A 14,119-nucleotide genomic window follows, 5' to 3' on the forward strand; every position below is an offset into this window, starting at 1 on the left:
AAATCTGTGAGGCGAGAAAGCATAATGACATAAGCATAAGGACTCAGAGGAAGACGCTCCTCAACAATGCATCATATTTCTTAAGATCATATGGTTTCTACATGAAATCTGAATGTGCAAAGTAACCATAGCTGTCAGATAAGTGTAATGGAATAAAAAGTGCAATTCCCCCTGAAACGTAGTGGATTAGAGAAAAACTTCACTCTCTACCTGGTATTATCTATTAGCATTTTTATTGTAAGTATAAGTAAAATGCAGAATAGCTAAGATTTGGGGATATAGTTTGAGTAAATGAGACAATTGTGATCAGCAGCTGACCGGGCATATGTTTCCTTTGTGCTCAATAACCGAAGTCTGTTTTTATATACAGAAGACCTGCTGCTGCTGCTGCTGCTGCTGCTGCTCCCTCAAATGACAGACACTCTGATTTAGTTTTTATTGCTGAATCTTACTCCTGTAATGAAGTTGGGGCTGTTATGTTTCTCTCATTACCTTTTCATTAAAGATATGACTAGAAAATGGGGTTGCTATGGCGATGGCTCCATGAAGTCTCCAAGCTGTATGCGTAGCTGCATTGTTTACTCTTTTGCCAAGAGTGCAGTCTTCAATAGGGAATGTAGATTTTTTTTCTTTCCTGCGCCCTTATCTCCCCCCACCCCTTTCTTTTATGGATCAAACAACGACCTGACGCAAATTCTTTTTTCAGTGGTCCTATTTGTTAATGCTGAGAGGTTTCATTAGCTTGCTCGTTGCTCCCAAAATGATAGCTGATGCTACTGTGTGTGGTGGGTGGGGTAAAAAGTATTTCACAGGCTGTTAGTAGTAATTTACAGAGAAGAGATTAAAGAAAATGGTATGGAACCATTTTGTCTAAATGACAGTTGGGTTTAATGTCTGCAAAAGCAACTGCCAGTTTGTTTACCTTGGGCAGTCAGTCTTCTCATTGGTTGTGATGAATATTAGTATAAAATAAAAGTATCTGATAGGGGCATGTTAACCCATCAATACAGCCAACCATCCTTCAAGCCATGTTAACTAAAAGAATCTTTAGTATCAGACTCAAGCCGTTATAATGTCCAGAAGCAAGGTAAATAAAATAGGGTAAAGACAGAGTCACAACCTTCTCTCTTCATTCATCAGCAGCATTTTCCAAACCATTAGCCTTGTCATTGCTTCCTGTACTTTTCATGTCTGCTGGCTGGCTTCACCCTCAGTACTGTGATTAGTTCAAGCAGGATGCCACTCATCGATTTTGCTCCACTGGGTGTAAGTTAACCCTCTGCCAGCTTTTAATTGCTTCTCTTGACTGTTAAAGCAGTACAAGGCTGCTGCAGGAGAAAAAAAGGTCTAGGATTGAATTCAGATTGAATGTTCTTACGCCGGTTCCAAAACATGCAGAACGGTGCCTTTCGGTATATTCGGATGCATAAAAGTCCATCCATACTATAAAAGCAATAAACATGTTTCGCTTGTATCCAAGAATACGGTGTTTGATTGACTGTGTTACCTGCTGGCAGCAATTACCGTCTTGCAGAGAGGTATGGATGGAGACAGAAAACAGATGAAAGAAGGGAAATATTTAGTCTTTCTCTCGCTGACACTTATGTCTTTCGAGCTTATTGTGCTTTCTGAAAGTAGCATGGCTCTGGCATGATTGACATAGACATGATAGCTGCGGTAAACATAAGGTGCTGCATGTACACAGAGAGATGAGCATGGAATGGGTTTTTGAAAATAATAAATCACAACTCGCTGAAAAAGCATGCTGCACTGAGCCTCATTTGAATTGGATTACAATTGGATTCCTCATGACGTGACGTGTCTTTTCCTGTCATAAAAAGAGATTCAGATATAAATTATAAGGTTACTAGAGGGATCTGTTCTGCCAGTAACTGTTCAATGGCAGTAGTTAATTGTTTCCAAAGAGCTCTGGGTTCATATTTATACTGGGATCTTTAATTACATATCAGCATAACATCACAAACCCACTATCTGAGCTCTGCAAAGCTAATATTTAAAGTTGCAGTATCTCAATATTTGTGCAAAGCTTAAAGTGATAGCTTTCATAGTTCAAACAATAAACAATGATGCCAAGATTACACCTGCGAACAATCCATAAAACTGATACATATTCATCACACTTTGATATAGATATCCATCTGTACATGTATGCACGAGGAACACTTTACTAGAGAGGAAATCAAATGGAGAAGTAGGCAGATGCACCGTCATCTAGACAAATGAGAAACATCAGCCATGAAAGGTGATATATATGTTTTTACATAATATCTGAAACACACAATGTAGCAAATTCAACCACTGAAAGTCTCATTTTGTGAAATAAAATGTGTCATCTGCTGCAGGAGGAGGTGATGTGTGATGGTGGAATAAATTTAGCAATTCGAGGCCCAAACAATTATTTCAAATGAGTCAATATTTGTTTGGAAACAACACTTTCTCTCAGAGGACAACATTTGTAAATGAGACTAATATTCTATCAACATGTTGACAGAAGTCCTCGAATATGGTTACGAGGGCCTCATAAAGGCAGCCAAGCAAAACTTCAATACTTTTCTAAACGCCCCCTTGGTTTTCTGCTCCCCATCATTATGTGAATGCTTTTCTTTGGAAGGTCTTCAATTTGCATCCTAATGCTGTGCCCTTGTTCAATTTAATTTCCAATGCAGATAAAGATGTGATAAGTGACGACGGAGGTTAATCCCCAAGAAAGGGTAGGCAGAAATAATTAAAAAAATAAGCAACATCATTTTACTTTTATATGTCTCTCATATGAATTGAGCTGATAAAACGTTCATATTAAACAAAAAGCCATTCAGCATCAGCAAGTGTATTAGTAAATGCATGCATGTGGAGGCATACAATAATCATTTCCAACGCTGCTCAAAGATGAGGACATTTCAAACGCATCTACTGTAGGACTAAAGCTGCCCCTTGTTTTATGATTTGTTTATCTGCTTTTTACTTCATGTCTACGTGTTTACTTAGCAGTAATTTATGTACTCACGAGTCACAGTCAACATTAGAACATGAAGACAAACAGTGCAGCACATTTAGGGAAGTGGCAGAGCTGCGCTCAGGGCTGGCACAGAGAGGAAATGACAATGGTGTCACAAGGAACAGATTGGATTTGGGCTCAGGACACTTTGGGCCTTTTTTTTCCAGGGAGGGGTGTAAAAAGTAGGTTGCAGTGCTGGGGGTGTATGTACCCAGCCCCCAGGGCTATGACAAAAAAATATGGGGCAGTTCACACACACACACACACACACACACACACACACACACACACACACATGCATTATCTCTGCCTTTTCTCTTTCCCTCATTATATCTTCAATTATCAAGTCAAGAGAGAAACTCATTATTTTTGGAAGTTAATGCCCATGCTGGTGTTCTTTTTGACATAACATAAGAAGGGAACCGACAAAGTCCATTTGTCGAGATTTGAATCTCCTAATAACATTAGCTAATTGTGAGAATAATCATGTTACTGGAAAATTACACTGAGGAAAATACGATTTATATATTTGCACTTTTCAGCTCCTTGAATGAACTACACAAAATTATCCATTTTTTATGATCCTGTAAAGAGCACAAAGTAATTACTGGTGGGCTATTTCACTATTTGATGCAGGGTTTTTAATTGACAGCAGGGCATTTCATGCAAAGCCATGACCAGGCTGAGCAGCACATGACCCAACACAGGGACTGTATCTGATTTCATTATTAGCCCCAGTTTGACTAGCTTAGCCCTCATATGTACCATGAACACCTTTACCCTTGGGTGGCTCGAGTTAATTACTTCAGCCCATAATGCATGAGATACCACCTAATAAGCATGGAGTGTTACAAATTATGATGCTCGGATTAGCTGCTGCTGCTGCTGCTGCTTACTCCTGGAATGAAAGCCTGAATCAATGAATGGGCTTCAAAATAAACAAAAAACATATTGGTCAAGGTACCTTTTTGAAGTTGTCAGGCATGTGAGTTGATAATGTTCTGGATTGATTAAAGGGTCGGTTCAACCAGCTATGTAAAATCTATCCATAAGAGAGAAGATCTGAGTTGATAAAGATGTTGATACACTCATGTGAGCCTACTTCAGTTATTATCGCACACTCAAAGTAATAAGCTTTAGCAGCAGCAGTGAGTGCTTTACAGGCTTTCTTTTCCCTGTGTTTCGCCACAGGTGACACAAAAGCTGCCCCAAATTATAGCTGAAGGTTGATGGGGCTCTACAGTTTGCAGCCTGAAAGGAATACCTTTTTTGTTTTGTTTTTCAGTTTATATCTTATTTACAGTTAATATTTTCCTAAAAAGACACAAGAGCATTAGTGTAAACACTTGAACATCAGTCAAAGACGAGACAATAAAGCACAGTGCTCTTTATAGTAAAAATGAAAATACAACATTATAAAATAGCAGGTATCTAGGAAACTGAAAATGACGATTAATGCGTTAGTTAGACACACTGCTGGGAGTTTCTCAAATGAAATTTTAGCAGCATTGCTACTCTAGCATTATGTGCAAAGGCGGGTATCTCGAATCCTGGGACCATTAAACCAAAACAAACAAAGTTATAAAATACGTTGTTGGTATAATTTAGCTGACCTTTTTAAAGAGCACTGGTTTTGCTTTGGAGACTCACAGGAAACACATTTTAAAAAGAGCAATCAAGATTGTTGCAGCAGAGGTCGAGATATTCATGGTGTGAGTCAAGCTCCAAAAGCACTGGATCCTACTCTTCCCATAATGCAACTCAACGTGGTCTTTTTGTTTGACCCTCTAATGCTTTTGAAATTCCATGTCCCCACTTTGTTACACAGGCTCCATTAGAATTTGTTTCCAAGCCTAAGCCAAGATAACCCTGAGATAACCCTTATTTTAACAAAGCTCCTCTAGAGCCTCAGAATACATTATACAACTGTTTTGGCTGAGTGGTACTCCCTTATGATTTTTGATTTGTAAAAATCAAATTCCCCTTCAAACAGCAGCCAACAAGCACAAGGAAATTACCACCAACTAAGATCTAGAACTACCAAACCCCCCATTATTGAGACCACTCACACAAGGTACTGCAAGAGTAGAACATATTAAGGCTTTGTGCGTTTTAACGTGTTTTTAAGTGCTTTAGTTCGAGCCCTCTTGCATTTAGCGAGGTTAAGTTCACATTATCTTACTGTCTACATGTGCAAAATTACACAGTTTACTGACATGCAGGGAAGGCAGGCCATTGCATGGTGATTAGGTGTATCTAGGGTGGTAGGTTTGTGACTACACGTGTGGGTTGGCAGTTGGGGGGAAAACTTGAGACAATGCTTCACTTCATGAGCACACACTGTACAGAAGCCCTCCCACACAGCCTTTGTTAAGCCTTCTCTCTTGAGCTTGCACTTCAGCCTCCCTGAGCCCATTGACTCCCACCGGATCCTCACCACTGTGTTTCCTGGGTGAAATATACAGGGCCCTCTTTAATACTGTAGCATACGTATCCCTTCCTTTCACACATGCCCCCCTCTCAGCAAACTGCAGCCAATACAATTTAATCCCATTTGGTAGGCAACTTAAATTTATCCAATTTCACAGATTTAGTATTTGTGGTCTCAGTTGTGGTCTCAAAATTCAGCTGTACTCCTAGTGTTTATTTTGCTTTAATTTGTGATGCACACACCAACATAACGCAAAAGGGAAGCATATAACTAGGAAAAACAAATGCAATGCATTTAATATATAATCCATATATATATATATTAAATGTTTTATTCCTTTATTCTACCTGTGCACAAATGTTCATGAATGTCACATAAGCCTGATTTCTATTGGTTATATGCTCTATAAACCAGGCTTATTTCATTTGAAACACTTTGCTACAGCAAGTGTAGGCTAGTTTCTATAACAACCATACATCATTATGAAGCTGGAGACCCGGCCTACATAATTAAATTGCACGTATGAACATACTGAGCTAATGGGATATAGGCCTTATGTGGCATTTGCTTTTAATTACAAAGTTAAAACTTTTGTAAACTGTTCTTTGATCAACTGAGAAACAGTAATTAATGAGTATGCAGAGATGATTGGCAAGATTAACTGTCTTGGGCTTTTTGTTTGCCGCCTCATTGTAATTCCTGACATAAATGTGTATTAAATGTGTATCAGGGTCGCGTGATGTTAATTAATTTTCAAGAAGAAACATTTTATGAGTTTTTGTCAGACAATCCTTGTAATTTCAACTTCTCTACTGAAAACCTTTCGTTCCTGCAGTCAGGTTAGCAAGTCAGCAGCGTGAAACACAGTAGTTTGATGTTTCGTGCAGTTTTAAGGGTTTGTTTGCTCTATGGGGGGAGAAATGCAGCAGTTCTTTCAAAAAGTGCAACACAAATAGATGCACTAGGTAGGACAATGAGAGAAAAAAGAGGAAGAAGAAGAAGTAAAAAGACCTCTGACAACCGGGATCGGTCTGTATTATGAAAACGAACACCGATGGTTTTAATTTACTGACTGCATTAGTCGGCTCCTCTCCAACCGAGCTTGGTGTTGTCTCGTTGGCAGCCGCAAAAGTTATTAATGGTGCAATAACAGGAGGCAAGCCTGGGCACAGAATATTCTATTCTCTCTCAGATTGTGTAATGATTTTCCACGAAAGGGAGGGCTGTCTGCTATTTCTCATTGCAGGTGTTCTTTTCTTTTTTAATGGAGTGACGAGGTGGCTTTGGGTTAATTGACTTATATCCTTCACAAGTGACATTCCATGTCAGTAGGAAAAACGAATGCTTTACTATATGAATGAGATATGAACCAACGCTTACCTGCTTGCGTGTGTATGTGTATCAGACTTCAACATCAACTGTAGCTACAAAAAAAAACTGTAAAACTCTGGGACCAAGAATCTCAAGTTACTGAGAAAAAAAACGTTATGTTACATAGCAGCAGGGGATATTGATAGTGCATAAATAATGGAAAGCTTGAGGTGCTCTATATTAATTCTCTGGGAGCGTGTTTATGACCTAGGGTTTTAGCAGACGGATGAAGTCAAGGGGTCGTTATTACATTCAAAACGGAGCAGGAAAGGTGAGTTCAGCAGGAGATTTAGACGATGACCTCCTGCCTGGAAAGTTGTTGTTGGCAGCTCTTTCAGCTTTTATAAGGCTAGCCAACCGTCCGAGTCTGTTCATGTGATTTATGTGTTTCAAAAAGCAGTGGGGTGGTTGTCTGAGAAGGGCAAGCTGCAGGGCAAATGAGTGGATGGCAATATTATAACATATTATAACTCTACTTACTGCCATTTACTCTTTCTGTCTTGTGGAGAATAAATTCACCCTTCAGTGTGAAATAAACTTTAAAACTGATCTGAACGCACCTAATCAAAGGTTAACACTTCCGGATTCTGTACTTTTAATGCTCCTGAGTACGAATCAATACACATTCAACCACCTCTCCTGTCTTTTCGTTGCCGCGGGCCCTCATATTGATTCCATGCATATGCCTGCAGAGTTATCACAAAACAAATAGCACAAAGTTGAATTTGACAATCCCTTTATGAGGACAGCTTCATTGATTTCTGGATGGTGGCTGTGTTTGGCTCCTTTACATGAAGAGGGGACGTTGGGAGAGACACAGCCGCAGCTTGCTTTACTGCCTCTTTGTATTTCGGCGGTAGCTTATGTGGCGCCATGTCAGAGTGTTCAAGTTAGTGACTGTTGCTCGAATGTACAGTAAGTGTAATCACCTTGTTTCCCCGGCCATGTCTGAGCCCCGTTGGGAATAGCACTGAGTTGTGACTTTTTCCAGAGGATACGACGTGTCAGCGAAATCTGTCCTGCAGTGTGAGGCTTGACACTGCAGTGAAAGCGCAGCAATATTTCCCCTCTTGTTTCAGAACACATTACCAGCAGCATGACATCAGAGGGCTCATTGTGCACCAAGACCCCCTCCTCACACACACACCACTACCCCCCTCTAGCAAGCTCTCCAGGTGGAAGGACAGTGTCATTATTAGCCTATATGTACTGTATAAATGTTTTTTCTTGGATACTTTGAACCTTTTGAACCTTTGAACTTAAGTTCCAAAAAGGTGTGAAAGTCTTCATGTGATGCATTTATATGACATGACATGACAACATGAGATGAAAATTGGTTCCTTTTTTGTTTGCCTGTGCTCTATTGTTCTATTTGTCATTATTTATAGATTCACTTGTATTAAAGTATTTATTTACCTTATCATTGTGTACTTTCATCAATTCATTTTTATCAGATTTTAAAAAAGTACCTGTGAACATGAAACCGTTGTAGATGAGACAGAGGTCTCAATAGGGTTTCCTGTATAAACAATGTTTATCCCAAAGCACTTTCCATTAAAGCCTTGACAGGTAGGTAGCAGCAGATAAGCCCACCGTGGGTGAAATAAAATCAAATGGCCCGCAGAAGACAGAGTGGAGAGTCTAATATGTGTGGCATTGTGTGCCTGTGAGGCCACCATATACAATTCACCTGCAGGGTTATGAGTTTATCCAGAGCTCCAAAGTACAGTACACGTGCCTTTCTTGTTTACTTTTCTACATGCAGCACGATGGTACCGGATGGCCACTGCAAAACACTTTTCTGCCTCTGCAAAAAAAAGTGGCATTCATCTCTGTGCGTTTCCTTTCTATTCCACAAGCTTTTGAGGTGCTCTGTGAAAAGGAGGGAGGGGGTAGGGGGGTGGAACGTTGCCTGCTCTGCCTCCCTTTTCCCCTGTGTGGACTAAAGCTGCATTTTGTGGGGGAGTACTGTCATGCATCACACACCAGGAGGAGCAGGGAAACAAACAGGGCCAGATTCATCAAACAGAGGGAGTTGCTCTGCAGGATGGGGAACGCTGGGTGTTAATCAAAGTTGAACAGCTAAACTCATTTTATTCCAAAGGCAGAAAGACGGATTGTGGGGGAGTAATCGTGCAGACCTTATCTTCTGTCTTGTGCACATAAGGGTGAATAGAAAAATCTCAGTGAGTGCGAAGAACATATTGCATGATGAGATGGTGTCACATAAAAGTGAGCAAATGGATAATTATGGTTTTCTTACGTGAACTGTGGTTCATGTTGCAAGAATTTATTATGCAAGCACAGCTGATTCTGTGTACCCAGTTTAGCATATTTTCGGCTTGCTTTAAATATGTTGTGCCACCCAGTCACTCTGGCTTATTTGTTTTTAAGTCCTGCAGGCTTTGATGTGGCCTATAATCTTGTCCAGTCTATTAGTATATTCAGATCGAAGCGGAGAGAAAATTAGCAGAGAATCTCTCGTCCAACTGTTTTTTGTGTGGAATATTTCACAGCTCCTAATTGGATGAATGGATTTATTTTGTTTTTGGAACAACCATGGTGAGGCTTCTGTTTAATCTCTGCAGGCCCCTCATCCTGCTTCCCCACCCACTCACCAGATTGATTGTATCTAATACCAGACAACGGCATCAATGAATTCAAGTAGGTTTGCTTTCCACTCTTGGGTAGACAAGAAAAGGAATCATTTGCATGCAGGTGACATGTTCAAATGGGGAAAGGTGAGATGAATCAAAATGCAACTCAACAGTTTCCTAATGCTTTGACCTAATTATGCACCCATTCTTCTGCCTTCTTTTTTCTCCACACCGGCTATTCGTATCCCATTCAAACATATTATTCAGGATTGGTTTTGATGAAAAAGTCTCTGCTGATTCACTGGCTCTCTGTAGTTATGCTGCCTTCAATTTACTGGAAGATTTAATGTGTATTAAAACATCTGCGAGAGAAACTTCTTAAGTTGAGCAGAGTCTAAAGAGAACCTTTTCCTTTATTGATCGGCTGTATTAGTGAGTGCTTCCTCTTCAGGAGGCTGTTAAGGTTGGACATATCGTCTTACATCTTCCGCCTGACCGCAGTAACCACAACATACCAACCCAGCGGGCAGGAGACCAAACAAGCTTCAAAGAGGGCAAGTTTCATGATGGTGGACTATTGAACCCTGAGGAAATTTAAATCATCTTTATATAGGAAATAACTTAGATCACCCACGGACACGGAACTACCTAGTTGAACACGTGCACCTGCATGGTGGAAAGGGAGAAAACATTGATGAGTGTAAAATATTGAATTTGGTCCATAACACACTGGTGACAAGTTGGTGTACAGATCACTGATTCATTTACTCTGTACTTTTGCAGTATAAGGAAAACAAAGCACTATTCTTTTTCAAATCTTTGACACAAAAAGAGATAATATAGCAGAATAATTGGAGGCTTTATCATCTATTAGCTTGAAGATCTTTGTATTAGGGGCAGAAAAAATACAGATTTCAAACACTTATGACATGCTATCATCCTGTATCCAGCATGTATACATCCTGTATACATCACTCCAGTCCAAGAGTGGTGTAACACACCACTGGGGAAAAAAAGAAGAAGAAAAAATGACTCATACCATGTCCCGATACCATAAAATGAGAAAAGTGAGAGCTGAGAAATAAAAGAAAATGTTCCAGTCGTTGCCACCACCCTACTCCACCGTCTGGGCTGACATTAACACTGAAATGAGAAGGACCTCATCATACGTTCAGGCAAATCATCATAAATGGCATGATATTAACTCTGCCAGACAGCTTTTTATTTCTTGGCCATTTTGCTTGAGTTTGTGGTTCTGTGGCCTTGTTATCTGGCCCTCCAGACTCTACTCTCACTGTGAGGCAGAGGAGCAGAAAGATGGCAGTAATTCATTTTGTGCCACGCCACAGGCAAGGCTCTTTTCCCTTCTGCCCATTACCTTCAGACCAGACTCTGCGTCTCTGCAGGACACCGCTCTCTTCCACTCTGGCCCAGACCCACCGTACTCCAGGGGGCTGAGGTTAGTGGACGACCCACTTCAGATTCTGTCAGCACCACCCACAATCATCTGAGGCACTCCACTTCACCTCCAGGAAAACTCAGCAGCCTCACAGTCAGTCAGACCAGTGGCTCATTTCTTCCTCTTCATCCAAAATAAACTCATGCTACCCAAAACACTATCCAATATATATATATATATATATATATATATATATATATATATATATATATATATATATATATATATATCCCTGCCTGTAGGAACTCAAGCGTCATTTATCATGATTGATCTAGCCCAAAAAGGGCTTATTCATCCTTATTTCTTTTTTTTATTATTTAGCATTTATTATTTAGCATTCTCTTGATAAATTAAGACACACAGTCAAAGATATGTAGATTGTGTAAGAAATTAAAATATTTAAAATCACAATAAGTTAGGACCCTTATAACCTAAAGAAAATGTACCTAAGTTGTTTGGGAAGATGAAAATTTGACTTCTTTGCCGAATAAAAGCCATATATTGTATTTTGCTGTGCTATTTAGTTGTTGGCAATATCCACAAATAGCGTTGTATTCTATTATGGTTTGTTTCATCTTTAACAGGAATGGTTATGTGTTTTCAAGGTAAAATGTTCTAGTTTAAAAAAAAAGGCATACATTTCAATTACAGCACAGTGTTTTAAAATGAGAAGACGCACATCAAATCCAACATGCTTGGATGTTTATGAGTTGAGAGTAGCATGATGGAAACGCTCTTTTTATAGTGCCACAAGACCTAATTTGTTCCCTCGCCAAGCATTTGGATTTGTTTTTTTATCTTTATTTTGACATGTTGTTGTTCATGAGGAGAGCAACAAAAAAAAATATCCCATTAACAGGCTCTCTCCTATCTCCCTACATAAATCACTGACATGGAAATGAAACTGTTCTGACAAAAAAGGGAGATGGATAGAGGAATACAAATGCAAAAACATTACATACACATTCATCCTCTCCTCTTCTCCCCCGTTTCACATAAATGCACTTCAGCAATTGGAACAACTTCTGAGTAGACAATTAAACAAGGAATGCAGCAAAAGTCTGAAGTGATTCAAAAGGAGAAGGACTCTTGTACATAATTAAATCTGAGTTGCCTTCTTTTCTCAGGATGGTCGCTTCAGCTAATCAATGTGGACCAAGCCGTCGATTCTTTGTTAAAGTGTGACAAAGCCATGGATACCTGATTACTGTGAGAACAATTATATCTGTCTTTTGGTTGTGTAAGTATGTAACCTCCTGCCCCTCATAATCAATCTTTTAACCTTGGTCACGGATAACACCAATTCCTGATTGGCTGGCAGCTGAAATTGTATACAAAATAGCATAAGACACAAATCATTAGACACCTACAACATACACATCTTTACATTCTATTCTTAAAGTGTAATCAAGAAACATGGGAGTGTTCTGAATAATTTATCAATAATGTATGTTTGTGTTATGGCCATGAGTTTTAATCATTTCCGAAAAATCCTGTTTTTTTCCGCTAGTTTCGCATGGCTGATGGTTCTGAATGCTACAGGCTAATAGTCTAGCCAAACACGTCTAGGGATGGTGGTAAATGATGTGTGTTACAGGTTGCTCGAAAAAGATGAATATTGAATAAACAACAATTTTACATCGTTTTTTTTGGATCTATCCTTATGTAAACGTATGAAGCAAGTCACACAACATGCTGCTGAGGTATCAGCGTAGTTTAAAAATGTCAATGGGATTTTGAATGAGGTTTTCTTACTTAACAATCCCAAGTTCAAGAGAAATGTCAAACTGACTACAAACAAACTGTAAATATGGCTGTCCATTTGAACACGGCTTCTCTTTTTGCCTGAGCTATGAAGCGTGTTAATACTCCAAGGTGTCCAGAAAATAACAAACTTTGTGCAACTTCCATCACCTTCACCTCATGTGTACTTGTATCACTCAGCCAAAAGCATGTGATCACTGATCTTTGTCCGGTTGGTTCACGATAAACTCAAAGACTGACCCAAAGCTTTAAAAATCACAGCCTTTTGTTCCACATACCTCCCTGAGGAGCAACTGACATTTACTCACTCAAATCTTTCACATCCTCTCAGTACTCCTCTCTTGTCTCTGTCACTGCTTCGCTCTCTGTTTTTTTCAGGAGAACTTTGGCCTCTAGCATATATTTGCTCCAGCTTAGTGGTGAACTCCAGGAGATCGCAGCTGCAAAAACAGCCCACTGATGACGCCTACAGAGCCCACGAGGAGCTCAAATCCTTTTGAGAGACAGAAAAATATGACTCCCCTGAGGTCTGACGTTCATGTACCCCTGCAACATGCAAACCTGGACATAAACAAAGCACTTACTGAAGACAAGTAGCTGCATTTATCTAATCTTCCCTGCTTTTGGTCATGTCCCAGTAATGAATGAAGTGGATGAAGTGGGATTTTGATAGTGCCAGTGATTGGCTCGAACACAAGTCTATTTGGTCTCTCTTAAAGGTTAAGAATACTGCATGTAATTTATGTTTTTTTTATTTTGTGATTCTTTTGAGAGCTGCTTTTCATCTCACTGCAGGAATAATATATGATTTCTTTTGGTCTGCAGATGAGAAAAAAAAACTATAAAAAATGACCACCAACCAGCAGGAAAAGTACAATAAAGCAACTCTGGTAAGTAATGTTCTAGCAGAGGGAGAAAGCAGAGCTACACAACATGGCTTTCACCAGCAAACGCAGAGGATTAAGTAAGTTTCCATTTGAGAAATTAACTACTGTACAAAATGGAGATAAAAGAAGAGACAGAAAAACAGGGCATGTTTGCCTATTCAGAGGGTTTAGCCATGTATTAAAAATCATACCGTTAAGCTTCCTGACAGATGCTAATGAAGTGATGTTTACATTTTTGATTCACTGCCTAAACAAAGATAAGACATGCTCTCAGAAAACAGCAAGCCCTGCAATCCAAACACATCCATTGAGCTTGTCACCAAAGACATGACAGCTTTCTTCCCTACTAACAACAATGAGCGACTCATTTCCATATTAATAAGAGAAAAGAAAGGCAAGTGGATGGGAGGGGAGGGGGGTCGATGAGCACGGAGGGGCCAATGTTGCTTCTTGTTGTCTTGGCACCTATTGACAAAGTCTTCAAATAGGTTGTTAATGACCAGCCTAAAACACAGTGAGCAGCCTGTGGAGTAATCATATCAACATGTTGCCTATGCATATAATGCTGCGTGCTGTCTCCATATGCCTCCTATG

Source organism: Perca fluviatilis, chromosome 21 (genome assembly GCF_010015445.1).
Source record: "Perca fluviatilis chromosome 21, GENO_Pfluv_1.0, whole genome shotgun sequence".
In the NCBI taxonomy this organism is placed as follows: Eukaryota; Metazoa; Chordata; class Actinopteri; order Perciformes; family Percidae; genus Perca; species Perca fluviatilis.